Source organism: Epinephelus fuscoguttatus, linkage group LG13 (assembly GCF_011397635.1).
Source record: "Epinephelus fuscoguttatus linkage group LG13, E.fuscoguttatus.final_Chr_v1".
Classification (NCBI taxonomy): Eukaryota; Metazoa; Chordata; class Actinopteri; order Perciformes; family Serranidae; genus Epinephelus; species Epinephelus fuscoguttatus.
The window spans coordinates 15,301,231-15,318,377 of NC_064764.1; the positions used below are offsets into that span (position 1 = coordinate 15,301,231).

The following is a 17,147-nucleotide window of genomic DNA, read 5'->3' on the forward strand; positions in this document are numbered from 1 at the left end:
GTATATAATATTCATAACTGTGTTTTCATTACCTTAAAAAACCTGTTAGTATATCTACATACAGAGTAGGTCCTCTTGCATGGAGAACACCATGTTCTTCTACAGTAGCCCAGAACAGACAAATTAAACACCTCTAGTTTGTCATGTTTTCATGTCGGCCACTATAGCTCTTGTGCATGCCTGGTACACAGGAGAAGTTTTAGCTCTGCAACCTCACTGCTAGATGTTGGTAAATCCTATACATGGGACTTTTAAGTGTTTTAGTTGTTCAATTAATAAATCACTAGTAAGAGCCCTTCCTCCTTGTAAACACAGTTGTGACTGGGATTAATCTGTGTCAGCTGCAGAGATTGATAAAGGAAGTCATGACTTGTCACATGACGGAGATGCTGGGGATTGATCCTAGGACCTTGTACATGCGAAGCACACGCTCTACCACTGAACTACATCCCCACTATGTGAGTAATTGAAAATCCCAGGCTCAAGGACAGCTCTTGCACAAGAAACCGGGGATTTATAGGCTGCATGTCTGGCCCTTGGACGGGAGCCGCCCTGTGGCTTGATTCCTGCCATTACGGCTACCCTGCAGGCAGCTGGGGCACCTCTTGGCCGCTCTTCAAGGAGGCTCCCTTGGAGGATGTTTGTGCGGTAGCCGGTTGGGCCTCTTCTGGGACCTTTGCAAGGTTCTACAGGCTAAATGTTGGCTCGTCAATATCCTCTGCTGTCCTGCAAGCAAGACAGTGAGGTGTGTGGTCCCTGCTTTCTGGGCCTTTTTCTGTCCATAAAAATGGGAACAGAAAAGGTAGATGGTGTTTTCTTTTGCAGTAGGTGACCTTCATCGGTCTTGGCTGTAGTGTCCCGAGGCTTTATTTTTCTTCAATAAAAAAATGTGTTCTGATCAGTTAACTGTTGTCCTGAGTGTTTTTAGCCTCACTACACCTCCTGCCTGACCTTATTTGCTATTCATTTGACCCATACGGTGGCGTGTTGACCTGATATGCAATAGAACGGATGGTAACAGAAGGTAAGGTTTGGCCTCAGTCGGAGAAAAGAGACTGGGCAGGTGATAGCGGAGGTGTTAACTTGCTAATTGTCTCCTGAAAAAGCTCACCCTCGGAGAGAGTGACCCATACGGTGGCATGCTGACCTTCATTCACAGAACCACGATTACCTTCTGTAACCATCCGTTTTAGTTGTTCAGTTACTACTAAATCACTAGTAGAGCCCTTCCTCCTTGTAAACACAGTTGTAACTGGGATTAATCTGTGTCAGCTGCATAGACTGATAAAGAAGTCAACAGACCTGATGGAGATGCTGGGGATTGATCCCAGGACCTTGTACATGCGAAGCACACGCTCTTCCACTGAGCTACATCCCCTTTGTATGTGGCTTATCCAAAGATGTGCTCAGACGAACATCTGATTTTTTGATTGCTGGAAAATAATCGGAAATGTCAACTAAATTGAAAATGTTTGTGTTGATAGTAAAAGACAAGATGAAGAGAGTTTAGCAAGGCACAAATATTGTTTCTCTACTGCATTTTACTGAAGAGCAACAGTTCCTCATCAGCTCAGACTGGGTGCTGAAAGGTGGCAGACATGAAAGCAGTTATGCATATGATCAAATTACAGTGGAAATCCCCACTTCTAAATGTATTATTCTAATAGTCCATTCATTAGGACCCCCTTTACCTCCTGAACAGCCTGCATTGTCTGTGGCATGGATTTAACAAGGTGCTGGGGACAATAAGCTGTGATTCTGCTCCGTGTTGACGATAATAACGTTATTCAGCTGGTTTGAGACTGTGGAGGACCCTGGACTTCACTCAACCAGTTTATTAAAATTGCTCACTTTATAAACAACATTCTTTTAAGAGCTGTTATTGCCACTGCACAAACGACTGCTCTTTAGGTGTAGTAGTAATTACATTGGAGATGCTGGGGATTGATCCCAGGACCTTGTACATGCGAAGCACACGCTCTACCACTGAGCTACATCCCCTTTGTTGATAGTATATCCAAGGATATGAGCTCCAACAGACGAGCATATGGTTAACTTCTGGAAAATAATCTGAACTGTCAACTGAATTGAAAACTCTTGTGTTGATAGTAAAAGTCAAGCCAAAAGAGAGTTTTGCAAAGGAAGGAGAAAGGCACCAACACTCTCTCTACTGAATTATACAGAAAAGCAACAGTGCACATGTTTCATCCATTCAGGCTGGGTGCTGAAAGGTGGCAGTCATGAAAGCAGTTGTGTATATTATCAAATTACAATGGAGATGCTGGGGATTGATCCCAGGACCTTGTACATGCGAAGCACACGCTCTACCACTGAGCTACATCCCCATATGTAACAGTTAATACCACCTGATTAATTATATTAATCACTTTACTTTTTTAAGGTCCAGTGTGTAGGGTTGAGGAGCATCTATTGATAGAAATGGTATATAATATTCATAACTTTTCATTACCTTAGAATGAGCCGGTAACATATCTACATACAGAGCAGGTCCTCTTGCACGGAGTACACCATGTTCTTCTACTACTGAGGCCCAGAACAGACAAATTAAACACCTCTAGATATTACCATTCATGCTTGCATGTCGGCCACAGTAGCTCACCTGCATGGCTTATACACAAGAGAAGTTTCAGTTCTGCAAACTCACTGCTAGATGCCAGTAGATCCTACACACGGGACTTTTAAGTGTTTTAGCGGCATAGATTGATAAAGGAAGTCAACAGACCTGATAGAGATGCTGGAGATTGATCCCAGGAACTTGTACATGTAAAGCACACGCTCTACCACTGAGCTACAAACCCTTCAATTAGTAATTAGTTACCCAAAGATATGAGCTCAGACAGACGAACATCTGATTATCTGTAGGAAAACAGTCTGAACTGTCAGCTAAATTGAAAATTTTGGTGCTGATAGTAGCTGTTGTATATAATAGCAGTTTAGAAAGGAGATGCTGGGGATTGATCCCAGGACCTTGTACATACAAAGCACACACTCTACCACTGAGCTACAGCCCCACTGCCAAATGTGTTTGGCACTTAAGGATTCTGCTCCATTCTGACAATGATAATGTAATTGAGCTGGTTTGAGACTGTTGAGGCCACTGAACCAGTTTATTGACTGAATCATTTGTTTGTTTGATGATTTTTTATTTATTCTTACCTGACATTACTCAATCAATAATCAAGATTCTCCTAGGAGCTCTTATTTGCCACTGTACAAAGAAGTCCCCTTGGTGTTTATTAGTAAAGGAAGTTACCAGACATAATGGAGATGCTGGGGATTGATCCCAGGACCTTGTACATGCGAAGCACACGCTCTACCACTGAGCTACATCCCCCTACCTTGGCCTGCAGCCTCTTGCCTACGACCGAATCACAGCCGTGACGATATCACAGTACAACATCACGAGTTCGAGTGTGATATTGCTTTTATACAACAGTTCAACAGTTAAATAAGCAAGGCTGATTAAGAACTGTTGAAAAATGAGGACAAAATAGATAATTTAAGCATTTTATTTGTCTTCTGCCAACAAAAATAGTTCCCTCAGGACTCCGCTGTCACCGTTGCTATGTAACGCAAACATGGTGTGCCAGGCACTTACTCTTTATACACATTTATCTGCACGTTTCCATTAATTGTGCAGCTGGTGAAATAAGTCTGTGGTGACTGCATGGTGGACTGTGGCTTCACAGGCACAGCCGACTCTGCCTTCTGATCTGACAGTATGTTGCTTTTCTCCAAGTCATTGAGCTCCGCTGATGAAACACTGACAAATCTGGATGTGTGCTCAGATGGAATCAGCTTCTTCTCTCCCTCATCTTCCTCTGATGACATTCATAGTTCAATTCAAAACTTATTTTAGGAAATAAATCCATATTTTTGGCTGTTTGACAGTGGATGAATTAATTAGCCTACAACGCAACTGCTGACCTAACTGACACTAACCGTCAGTGTTGATTTGATTGTTGATTACAATCAGCTGTGCGGCGGAGTGATACATACACAGTGAAATAACCGTGATATTGTACTCCAATATCGTCACGGTTTTACTGTCTCTCGACCAATCAGATTGCAGGGCCGGAACTAACTGTTGTATAATAGGACTTAACAGCCTGAATTCTTGGCAGTATGGATTTCAGAATGTGCTGAAACATGACTCAGATTCAGCTCCATGCTGACAATGATCATTCATTCAGCTGGTTTGAGACTGTGGAGTACCCTGGAGTTCACTGAACCAGTTTATTGACTGAATCTGTGAGTTTGTAAAATAAATAAATAAATTATTAATTACATTTGTAAGAGCAAAATATGTCATTTCTCTTACCAGGCATTCATTGTATTTAGCATGTGTGAACACTGGGTGGCGTTAAATTGGTATTTTTGGCTTAGTGAATAAAGGGAGGAAGGACATTGCAGCCATCAGGTGTTTGACCCTGGAGGGGCAAATGGTTTTTGAACACTGTGGCGTGAAACATTGTGTGACATGCTGTAAGTTGTGTGTGTGTGTGTGTGTGTGTGTGTGTTTTGGATGAAAAATTAAAAAATTGACATTTAGTCATATGCATGCCACTATGAATAAATATGACGATCATTCTGCAGCTGGAGCCTACAGGTCATTTTCTGAACACAACACAACCAAGGAAAGCTGTGGTGTCAATTTCTATGTTGGAAAACAAAAAAGTCACTGAATATTGAAATGGGTCGTATTGCACTTTTAGGACGATCCCTAACAACACCTATAGTCACAGGTGCGTTGGACAGACATTCAGTGGTCACAAGTGGTTTAACACATAGAGAATAACTCTTATTATACTTGTACCCACTGTACTGTTGTGCTCTCAACTGCATCATCACTTTTTATTATTTCTAGTTGACTCTAAAACTGAAATATCTGCCTAAATTAGCTTTCCAACATACCCAAAAACTGTGAGAAATCAAGGCTTTGTTGGCATATTATTAAGCAGCTGATGTTGTGTCTTTCATACATATTGCACCCTCTTATGTGGATGTTAGTGTGCACATGATCCAAAACCAGCAACCTGAAGACACACATCCTCAACTCCTTTAACAAGAAGGTCTCAGACTAAACGTTTGATGATTTGACTTTATTGTTACAGTAAACATAGTAGTACAGAAAGTTAGGGGTGAAAGTTGACCCTGAAATCCTTAAACTCAGATATTTTAGTGACACAACCACATCTCAACTCAGCAAAACGCTGCAGGTCAGATAATCGCAAAATGTCCACAAGAGGGAGCCATTTGCCTTTATTAACGTGGAACACAGTGATGGTGTACAGTGGCACAGTATCCAGAGAGATACACATTTGGCAGAGCAGTGACATCAAAACATGATATATTTTTCTAGCCTGGGTCTACAACATGGGGTCCTCAAAGTTACTGCTTGATCATTTAAGTTTTAATGTGTCTGAAAGAACACATTATTATGTATCCAACATATTATTGGCAAAGAAAAAAAATTACAATACACAACAATAATGACAGATTAACTGTTACCCATGAATCCATGTGCACTCATGTTCACCAGCTAACACTGAATTACTGTGTGGCACCTGTACATAACAGTGAGGCAAATGATAGCGAACAATTACAATTACATACTATTCAAATATATTGGCCAGTTGGCTTAATACCATGTCAAGTGTATGGACATCCCTGTGAGCTACAATGGGTCGTTTCTTAACTTTTCAAGCAAGAGACTTTGAAATACTGTCCACTTCAGACACAGATATGATGTATAAAATATATGATTCTGCCAAAAATAATAATTAATAGCTTAGTATTGTGTGCACCATTTATTGTGTCTTTATACATGGCATTTTGACTGCCTTATACATTATTATAGGCCCAGTTTAAAATTCAACTCAACTTTATGCAATATATGTAGTAGGAGGTCCCTGCAGGGGTCTGCAACTTTAACTTCAACTTTTTATAAAATAACCATTTTTGGCCAGTAAATAAATAAATAAATAAATAAAATGCCTGGAGCCACAAAATTATCAAATATTTGAGCCTTATAATGAAGGCTATTAAGTCTAAATTAGCCAACAGGTCTAAATGAACATTCATTAATATGTTGAAATGATATTTGATGATGAGTGTTTGGTACTTTAACTTTGCAGTGTTGGTGGTGAAAGCAAATGAATCTGTCCTCACACTATCAAATTCTCATTTTTTTCCTCCATTTTGGATTTATGATTCATAGCTCGCTTAGCGAGGGAGACTCAAGGCTGGCCATTGAGATTGAGGTTTGACAAAGTTTAGATGAAAAGGCACCAGGCTTTTACATTTTAGAGTTTAAGAATCACTTTCGCCCACCACAGTGATAAATGAAAATTAAAACCTTAAAAAATAACGTTATTCATTTCCATGTGTTTTTTTTTCAAGTCTCAGGGAGCCACTGGAGAGGGGCCACAAAGCCACATGCGGCTCTGGAGCTGCAGGTTGTTCACCCCTGAGCTAAAGGGCCAATGGCCTAAAGAATGCTCTATAGTCACTATGTGCAAGTCCTGTTCACTGAACACAAACTCATTTGATTCAAAGTTAATTTAAGAAATACTAATTGATACAAGTTAAGTTTTTCAGTAAAGCTGCTCCACCACTGACCCTGTTGTTGAAAGTTTGAGTAACACAAATACAGGCCAGTAAAATAATGTCTTTCTTTACTGAGTAGTATCATGACTGACTGAGATGCTGATGTACTGGAATATTTGAACTTATCAGCTCGGCTTGGAGAAAGTAGTTGTAGTCTTACTCTTGACACGCAGGTTGTTGTTTTTTTTGTTTTTTTTTACAGTAATGCTATAATTTAGGTTCACTGGTGACCCTAAATTGTCCGTAGGTGTGAATGTGAGTGTGAATGGTTGTCTGTCTCTATGTGTCAGTCCTGTGATAGTCTGCCGACCTGTCCAGGGTGTACCCTGCCTCTCACCCAGTGTCAGCTGGGATAGGCTCCAGCCTACCACGGCCCTCAAGACAATACGCAGTTACAGATAATGAATAATAAATCAATAACGCTTACCATGTCAGTGTCACAGAATGCACATTATTATACATCATGAAATCGTTTCAGGTTTTTGTCTTTGCATAACTCTCATGGACCGTCTGCAGTGTTCCTGTCATAGATCACTGTGTTTGACTGCAGCTCTAACCAGTGTTGATTCATATCTGTTCCACTCTGTTCCAACAGATGCTGTCAGTGCCACTGAACCCTGTGTAACCTACATGTCACGCTTGCCTGTGGAGTCTGATCCTGGATCAGCACCTGTGCTGTAACAAGAGCTTTTTCATTATTAATTCATACTGCAGTTACTCACTTAATGACATCATTTGCGTGGGAAAGACAGTGTGGGTGTGTGTGTGTGTGTGTGTGTGTGTGTCCCTTCATTTCAAGGTTGGATCTCTTATGATACCAAAGACTTCTTAAGCATATTTGCGTCAGCTGGGTGTCTGAGCAGCATATTAAGTGAATCTAAAACTGCACATTTTAATTTTAGGTCAGGAGGTTTCTTTGCTGGTGGTTAGATTTGATTAAAGTCATCAGTGAAGGAACATTGAGTTAGATGCTGATGCTGTATTATTCTGTGAAATCACAAGTCATTGCACTCCGCACAGAGAAACTTCCAAGTATTGATTATACTAAGGGTAGGATTTAATTTGGGTGAATCTGCTGAGTCTCAGCGAGGAGCGGAAGAAGTTGTTCCCATCTCTCGACTGTTAGTTGGTGGCCTTTCACAAGACAGAGAACAGACACATAACAGCTTTCATCTGTGCTCCTACAACATTTTTATTTTTGTATATTGCTTTATTTTTAAGTGTTTACTATCCAGTTGAAACACGCTGAGAGGTAATTTCTGCAAGAGCAGAGGGATGTTAATATAGCACTTGAATGAAACAACATGTGGGATTGTTATAACTTAAAGAGAACTTTTTTTTTTAAATTTCACAAACTGTAGTAAAAGCTCAAGTTCAAAATCCATGACAAAGCAGTTTATGTAAACTTACCTCAAACATACTATAGATTAATATAATGTTTGCAAGAGCCTGCGGTTACTCAGGGGAACAGGAACTGCAGAGTGTTTAAAAAATATCAAACCTGCTGGTTTGTGTTTTGAAAAGACAGAGGCAAAAGAGACAGTGGAAACTGTTTTTAGTAGATGTGGAAACAGGCAAGGTGACCTTTAGGAGCTAAAGCCTGAATTTCACGTGTGTTAACGTGTGATTAAGTTTAGACACAAAAAACACTTGGTTATAGTTAAGAAAAGATCATGTTTTGGCTTAAAACACCTGCTTTGGGAATCCTGCAGGAAAAGCAGCAATGTGTCTGTAAAGAACAGTCACTTTTTGTGGCACTATTCTACCAACAGGTTGCAACTAAACATCCTTGTTTTGAGCCTTAAAAGCTGCTAGAAAAACAGCAATTGTTGTCTCAATCAATGGCCTGCAGGTATCTCACCTAGCTTACACACCATCCACCATCTCCTCCGCCCCCTGATGACAAAGTCAGCTCATATACTACATCATATTAGAAGTGTTGATATGATATCTATGAAACGTGCAAATGTAAAGTATTCGTGGTTTGCAGAAACATACAATGTCAACATTTTCTTCTGGTGACTTGGCCAGTCAAACAGGCAGAACTGATTCTACCACATTATGACATCATTTATCTCATCATCCTTCAAGATTTCTCCATGCTGTGTAGTGAGATGAACCTCTTGCACCTGGAAGTTGATCCACAGCAGGAACAGCACAGCACCTCACATTCCCAGCATCACACCAATCCTTATTCACCGTAAAGCACATGCCTCTTCTCCTTCTTTCAACACAGTCCTCTGCTCTGTCGGATCGGCATGTAGAAAAAGAATCATCTGGTTGAATGCTGCTGTCCAGGATTCAGGCAAGTTTCAGTGAATCCAAGGATATCACAGTTCCTGCACAGAGGTCGTCTAGTTTATTTCCAACGTCTGTACAGTGGCTAGCAGGATGGTAACTCAGTTGATGCCTATTCTTCTCAATCATGTTTACTTTAAATTTGAAAGCTAGACCTGGCTAGCAAGCAGCGAGCTGGGTAGAAGTCGGCATAAGGAAACTTCACAGACTGGTGAGTTCATCCTGATGTTGCAGCCAAACGCCACCACCGTCCAAAGCCAACCACAAAAAGCACCACCAAGATTTGCAAAATAGACACGAGTGTAGATTTAGCACAAATTTAGTGGAGCTGACAGAGTGGCAGCTAGAAGCATTTATGCCTACATTATATCAAAAATATCTCTCCAATGTTATCATCACTTACAACATTATAACATCGGATGAAGCTGAAAGAGGGGAAAGGAAACTACAGTACTTTTTGGTGCACAGCACAGTTGCTATACCAAATATCATTTGACCCTGTTTCAGTATTGATTTTACAATTTCATAATTAAACTTAAAAATGGCCTCACTCTTAGGGTGTGAGAGAGCATCTTTATACCATTAAATCCTCTTATCTGGATCGAAGCAGACTTGATGTGACGTTACACAAGATCCTTCTCTCTACTCTATACTGATTTTTCAGATGAGCTGGATGACATCAGTGACGTAAAAAAGGATGTTGAAATCTCTGAAATTATGTTGAATAATTTGGTGATGCAGTATCTTGTCATGTTCATGGTTTTAGTCCGTCTCACTAAGACATGTGGGTGTTGCCAGGTTTAATCAGTAAATTCAAACCTGCAGAGTTCATCTGCCATATCAAGTTTATGTAAATATAATAATGTGTGCCAATATAACAAATGGACTTGTTTGTGTTTCTGGCTGTATCACACAGTAAGTGCTGACGTCCAACTCATCTGCAGAGAGGGAGAGCTGAGGGTCTGTCAAAGCTGCAGTTCAGCAGGTTCAGATTGGCACAGCTTCTAAAACACACACACACACATTTTGGTGGTTTGCCCATACCTCAGCTGTGTTTGTCTGCGGAGAGGATGAGAGAAAGTAAGGCGGAAGAGAGACAGACAGGGAGAGCACACAAGAGAATACAAAGCAGGTGGAGAAAGAGGAAAGAGAGAGATATCAAGTCTAATCACGTTAACCCTCGTACTTCTGCTGAAAATCTTCCTGCCAGCAGGAGCAGAATATATCTGTGACAGTGAGTATTTATGTAATGGAGAGATTAAAAAACAGGTGTTACTGTAGTCAAGGTTCAGACTCAAAATCTGAACACACCACGACCTCCTGTTTTAAAAGAAGAAGTCCAATATAATCTCATATCTTCACACATCAGCAGCTGCAGATGGCAGTGGAGCTTAATGTGCTGGAAAATGTTTATGTTTGTTTGAAGGACAGAACGGTTTGACATTACAAGGGACAGAAAGCTGTTAGAGTGGAAGCACGCACACAAACAAGAAATAAAGGGCCCTCAGCAGCACCGAGCTGCTGTTGGTGCGGGGGAGTCACTTTATACACAACAAAAGGCTAATTTGTCCTCTCCTCTTTCTCCGGCCCTGTGTCTTTCTCCTCAGGGTTGAAGGAGGACACGGGGGATTCATGATTACTGACCCACTTACCTGCTGTGACTAAATGCTGGCATGCCTGGAACACGGGCTTGGCCAAGCCATCCGGCCTGCAGTACATAACTCTGCCATCAACATTCATTCACCAATAAACACTTTCAGCACTTTCCATCTCACTGAAATAAGTGGACATTAATGACATGCCAGGGACATAAATTAACAGGAACTCACTGAACTCACATGTGAGAAAATGCACCTCCAGGTAAATCTGTATGTGTTTCTAACACCAGCATATTTTAAACTGAAGCTGCCAGTCAGGTCAGTTACATTCAAATATGTGCTCTTAACACCATCCATCATAGACAGGAATACATGTTTTATTTTCTAAGGCTTAAAGGTACAGTTTATCCGAAAAATGAAAATGCATAGTTCAGTCAGGAACACTTAAGTCAAAGAAAACTTTATTTCCATTTGTAGGATTATATTTGGCGGTATGGCTCTGTTCTGGGGCCTACACAGAAAGCCTTTTCCAAGTGCCTCTGTGGAAAGCCTGAGGTAGAAAGAGCAAACCTCTCTGCCCTTCCATGTGCAAAAATTGCAATGAATTTTAGAGGGTGGCACCGACCCAATATGAATACTTCATATAGTGATCACATTTAAACTGGATTCATATTTAATTTATAGGTCATAAACACTGTGCTCCTCGTTGGCTTATCTCAATGTTACAGGGGAGAGTTTTAAATAATTGACCTATGGCTAAGCCACGCCTTTCTCCACTCACTTGGACAAACTATCAACATTCAGTGACTGGCGCTATGGCAGGTGTCACAGTACACGGCATTTCGCAGGAGGCAGTTGATGATTTTTGGGGACATAACGATCAGATGTCATTGAGAAGTAACCAAAAGGGCCTAAACTACGCATTGCAGGGATATATTCATCATTTTATTGTTGAGAAGGTCGATGAAAAACTTAAATTACAAGCCAAAATTTACAGGTCACAGTGTAAGTGTGATAAACCACATCTCGTTGTCATCACCATCAAAGACAACAAGTTAAAGTGCCACTGAAGTTAAGGTTTTTGGCTCAGAATTTGAGAAAAGGATAAGGACCTTTTCACCATCTTTACCAAGAGTGTCTCTCCGTTAGTTTGGTGCTGCAGTATTTACACTGAATCATTCAGCATAATGTTTGCCAACCTTTGTTATCTCTGCGATTACAGATAAGTTAATGAAGCTAAGCTCCAGAATTAACGTTAGCTTACCTAGAGCCCTTTGGACAACAGCTAACAATGATGTACGATCACCAAAGTACAAAACTAGAACAAAACAGGCTAATGAACTCCCAGCAAACAAGGTGACATGATGAACAACGCAGCTAGGAGCTAACGTTAGGCTAACTTTAGCTAACGTTAGCTAGAGATGTTAAAGATAACTTTATATTTCTTTCCAGCAAAGTGACAATATGTTGCCTCAAACACAGTGTTGACTTACCTTAGAACAGATGTTTGTTAATCCTTGTTAATCTTATTCACGTTGAGTTGATGTTGTGGTCTAACGTTACCACACAACTTTATCCAAAGGAGACACTTTTCTCAATTGAGATGTGGTTTAAAGTGTAAAAAATACACCTCATCGCCCAGCCTCTCAGCATACCTTGTGTCAGAGTTGCATGTACCCCATGCACACCGTTTGACCATTTTTAAACTTCAAATCTCATAAAACTGAACAAAACTGACTTTCTGTAATGCATTTCAATGAACGTCCAGGCAGAGGATGTGCAAGTGTATGGGAATGGCTATATGCACTGTGATTGGTTCATCACGTTTGAGGGCGGGAGGTAGCCATAGGTCAATTAAGGAATATTGCCATGTAATCAGCAGACTTCATACTCATCATTTCTGGGTTAGATTTAGTCAGTCTGTCCTCTGTGTGAAGAAATACAAAGTGAAAGAAAGTAAAACAAGTCACTGGATGAAAAAAGAAATGAGAAATGTCTCACCTCTGTTTGGAGAGAGTGTGGCTCCAACATCAGTTTGTTCGTGTGTGTATTTATGTGGGGTTTTTTTTAGCCCTCTGTTGATCTCACCAGATACAGGGAGTGTATCGATTAGCTTAAGTGCAAAGTCATTGAGTGCATTAATTAGAAAAAATGCTTATGAATATTGACTGTGTTATGGATTGGCTTTTGCACACGGTATTTTGCTATCAACCCACTTCACACAGCAACTGACCAGGTGAGCAGACATCTTAAAAAAGGGGTCAGGTTTTGCCCTTCTCTCTCAAGCTCTTTTTTTCCACACAACTACTTCATCACTTTTGTATATTCACAACATAATGACTTTCTCTGAAGAGAGACTGTTTCAAAGTGTGCCCTCATCCCCATTTGTACGATTAATTGTTTATTTTGCATACAGTGCAGTCTTGACACAGAGTTCTTGGAGAGCGATCAGGGAGGCAGTGTACTGTACATAGTCAGGAGGAGGTTATGACAGCAGACTTTTTGCCTTTGGCCTGCCTGTGGGTGTTAAAGGATAGGTTCTTAAAATAATACCCATATGCCCATATGAAAATGTTATTGGTGGCTGCAGTTGTTCCTTCGGTCCATACTGGCCATGAAGAAATCCCCTCCTCACACAATTCCAGTGTAAGAGATGGAAAATCCGCGCTGAAATATACACAAACACATTCAGTTTGTTTTAGTCACAGTGATGCCTGCGGACACTACAGACAACATTTTCCATCAGGGCGGAAACAAGTCTTTGATCCTCCAAGCAAAGTTTGAACTACGACATTTCACCCTTTCAGCCTCCACCAAGATTTTAAGTATAAGTCAAACTTCACACCTGAATCCTGTCGGGATGTTTGGTACATGTATTTTTTCCTCTTTCAACCCAAGCCTTGTGTAAATGTCACCATGAATCGCTCACGCATCTTGTGTTTCCGTGTGCACACATCCTGTATATCATATGCATTGGTATATTTGGAAGTGGTCTGAAGGAATGTGGGTTGTTGCTTGTCAAAGGTTAAGAGGAATGTTTCTGCACACAGACTCTAAACAGAGTATCTGTGTGTGTTTGTTTGAACAGTTTGGTCCAGTCCTATACTGTTACTCTGCTGGATGTGATTTTGTGATGGACAGTTTTGTTCTGTTTTTTTGCAGACTGTGGGTCCACATGAAAACAGACACAGTTTCAAACATATCACACACATCACATCAACACATGCATACAGATGGTCAAAATGAAAAAAAAACTTGTCCGCATCACTTATTCTCAACATGGACAAATCACTGCATCATTATACATACATGATATGGGGACTTTGATGTCTAGGGAAAAACTTTTGATTTTACTGTAAATCTAATGTTGTTAATGTTGTCAACCTGAAACAAAAGAAGAAAAATTTTCTAAACCAATTCATTCTCTCTCCGGCCTCGTCACATATCGACGTTTGGTCATGGACTTTCCACATCCAGATAGGACTTGTAAGGTACCCTGGGTGCATTGGTTGTTGATGTTCTGGGACATGCATTGCCTGTTCTTCTTTCAAAATACACTTCTGTTTTCAAAGGAAATTTAATGTTTTCATACAGTCTCTTTCAAAATAAATGTACTACGTCGGTACAACACTGTGAATTGACTTTTTTTCCCCCTTCAACAACAAACGCACATGGTAGGTTTAGGCAACAAAAGCACATGGTTAGGTTTAGGAGAAAAGGACAGGGTTTGGCTTTAAAATCTTACAGAACGCAAACACTGCTCTCTCAGGTGAAGGTTGGTATTTGTTGGACCCATCCACCACCCCTCCTACCCGCCTTAGTTGGACTTTCACCACTTTACTTTTCGCCCTTATGTTACCACATCACCAGATGTGTGTTTAGAAATCCCGATGGCATAATTTTTTAATATCGTCACAAATACAGAAACTGTTATGCTGGAGAGGCCATACTGAAGATGTTTAGCATGTCGTGCACATCCTGCACCACCAGAGGCCAGTCTGGTGCAACAGGCAGCTCTGGCTGAGCTAACTGCAAGTGGTGGGGATAACGCCACATGACCGACTGTAAATAGCTGGTGGTGTCATGCCCGCAACAGCAGAAATAGCGTACAGAGACTGCATGAAACACAGCTTATGTTCACATCCAATTCAGTGAATTAAGGGTTTATTACAACCAAACCAGAGGCCGTGATTGTTTCAACAGTGGACTAACTAATTAAATGACTAACAAGACTAGCTAAGACAGTTTTGGTAAATTTTCCACCCAGTAGTTGTTCAAATTGCCTCATAGTGTAACTAAAGGAAAAGTCAGAGGATCACCATATTTAGTAGGGTTCTTCCAAACAGTAACCCCTGGGGCTGAAAAATAAAGCCAACTTGGAAGTGCCAAAAACTGCAGTTTTTTGACACTGACACTTGACACTCAAAGCTGACTCCTGAAGTCAATCAATCCCACCATGTTAAAATGCTCAACTCTACAGCAGAAATAAACATGTTTACAGCCTGGTACAAAAAACAGTTTTGGTCTCTATATCTAATATCCTCCTTCAACTGTGGGGAGGGTGAACTCATTCATTTACATTATATCAAGGTTTAAACTTACAAATATTTAAGAGTGGGCTGTCTGTCGAAAGAATCTCAGCTTCTCAGTCAGATCTGCCCCTTGCTCCTCCACAACTCTAGCCTCTCACCAAAATATGGCCACTTCTGGCTCCAAAAAAAAACCAATATGGCAACAGCCGAAATGCCAGATGTGAGACTTCAAAGTGGGAGTCCATACACCAATGGGTGACCTCATGGTAGCTACGTCCATTACTTTTACAGTCTATGGGTTCATCATCTGGGAAACAGTTCTGTCAGTACAATATTTCGTGGCAGTCCATCACATAGTTGTTGAAATAGTTTAATACCATGCCACTTGCATGACTAAAAGTAAGTATGTAATATTTAGTGTATCAGTAATCTATGTAAGCTAACTTGGCAGTCCTATATAACATTAGAAGGTGGCATTAGCACTACAAAAAGAAACATTTGAATACCCTGTCAAACAATAGTGAGTCCATCACTGTAATACAACACTGGTCTGCAGTGCCTCAATGTTTTTCTGAGAACATGTAATACTACTAAAACTAAATGTTTAGATTAAACGTATTTGCTCCTGGTAGCTAAGGCATGTCAAACATTTTTATTGGTATGTTTACGCAACTCAAACACGTGTCTAAGGGAGACACAAGATCATATTTTTGGGTAGGTATTAGACACTAATGTGATGCATGAGATGGAACACAAGTCATGCACTTGTACACCAGACTATCCCCACTGTGACTTCACTGCAGTACGAGTACATAATGTTACTCCCTGCAAAGGAACAAAATGTTGCCAGTGAACGCAAATTAAGTTTAGATTAGGGACAGCAATTTCATTTAATGTTATTGACTTTATTTGAGTAACTTACACATTGCTAGGCTGAGGGAGAGAGCAAATGGGAGAGAGACACAGAGACGAACAGAATAAAAAACAAATACAATCAAAAGTTTATTTGGCACAATATTTGGAGGTCTATGGTTTTAATGTGGTTAATATACCGTTCAGCTCAATAAAAGATTGAGGTATAATTCCATTGTTGATTATTAATTGCTCTATTTTTAACGACGTCAGTGTCAGCTCCAGTTGTATTCTCCTCACATGTCAGACTCCAGTAACTAAAAGAAAGGAATGAGAGACAAAGAGGGACTTTGGTCAGCTGGTCGGTGTGCATTAATTAGCTGTTCCCACGCCATGTGCTCATTACCTCTACTTTCAGTGATGACTGCAGGTGTCATATATCACTCCCACAAGACGCACACGCAAACACACACACCACAGCCATTTGAGCTACTGGATGAGAGCCAAGTTCGTGAGCAGTGTCATCTACACGACGGTCTGCAGCCACAATAGCTCTTTGTCTGCCCAAGTGAAACCAAAGCACCTAAACATCACACGAAAGACTTCGCCTGAGATGGCCCATGCAGAGCTCTGTATGTCTCTAGGTTGGTGATTGTTAGTGCAGTAGGAAGGATGTTGCTTTGCTCTAAGGTTTTTAAAAGCATACATAGCATTCAAATTCTTGGAATAATTTCTGACTCTACAGGCAGCAAGTAGTTTAAATTCTTTTGACCTTCCTGTGTTTGCAGCATCTTAAGAATGGCTTACTGAAGCAGGTTTTTATCTTTATGATCAAAGAAATATTATAAGTAAAAGACATTTTTTACACAGGGTACATCAACAATAAACAATGAAATTAAAGTGAGGAAAGTTTGGTGGCAACATTATTGTATCACAAATATTTCGGCCTACATTTACCATGATAGGAGCCAGCACCTGTGCACTTTCACCAGTGTTTGGCAGGAACAATTTAACTTTCCCCAGTAACAAGTAGTTTAACTAAGTGCTAAACAAATTTCAGTAATGATATTACAGTTAGCCCCAAAACAAATAATTCATTACAACCTTACTTTTATTGTCACCCCCCTACTGATTTGAAATCCAAGTCATATTCATTTTCATAATCATCACACTGCTCCTTCACCTGCTGGAAATATTCCCATTACGTAAATTTTGTCTGGAGGATAGATATCAAAAA

The 17,147-nt window shown here is 40.4% G+C and overlaps 1 protein-coding gene and 6 non-coding genes across 9 annotated transcripts in view; all 7 read right to left on the reverse strand.

The window, feature by feature from the left end:
* Positions 1 to 17,147, reverse strand: part of LOC125899663 (translationally-controlled tumor protein homolog) — a 589,762-nt gene that overhangs the window by 399,995 nt on the left and 172,620 nt on the right. The gene's annotated exons all lie outside the window — the stretch shown is intronic.
* On the reverse strand, positions 382 to 453 carry trnaa-cgc (transfer RNA alanine (anticodon CGC)). The gene has a single exon. It is a non-coding gene; the product is annotated as a tRNA-Ala (tRNA).
* On the reverse strand, positions 1,307 to 1,378 carry trnaa-cgc (transfer RNA alanine (anticodon CGC)). The gene has a single exon. It is a non-coding gene; the product is annotated as a tRNA-Ala (tRNA).
* Positions 1,930 to 2,001, reverse strand: trnaa-cgc (transfer RNA alanine (anticodon CGC)). Its single transcript has one exon. It is a non-coding gene; the product is annotated as a tRNA-Ala (tRNA).
* Positions 2,274 to 2,345, reverse strand: trnaa-cgc (transfer RNA alanine (anticodon CGC)). Its single transcript has one exon. It is a non-coding gene; the product is annotated as a tRNA-Ala (tRNA).
* trnat-ugu (transfer RNA threonine (anticodon UGU)) lies at positions 2,961 to 3,032 on the reverse strand. Its single transcript has one exon. It is a non-coding gene; the product is annotated as a tRNA-Thr (tRNA).
* trnaa-cgc (transfer RNA alanine (anticodon CGC)) lies at positions 3,284 to 3,355 on the reverse strand. The gene has a single exon. It is a non-coding gene; the product is annotated as a tRNA-Ala (tRNA).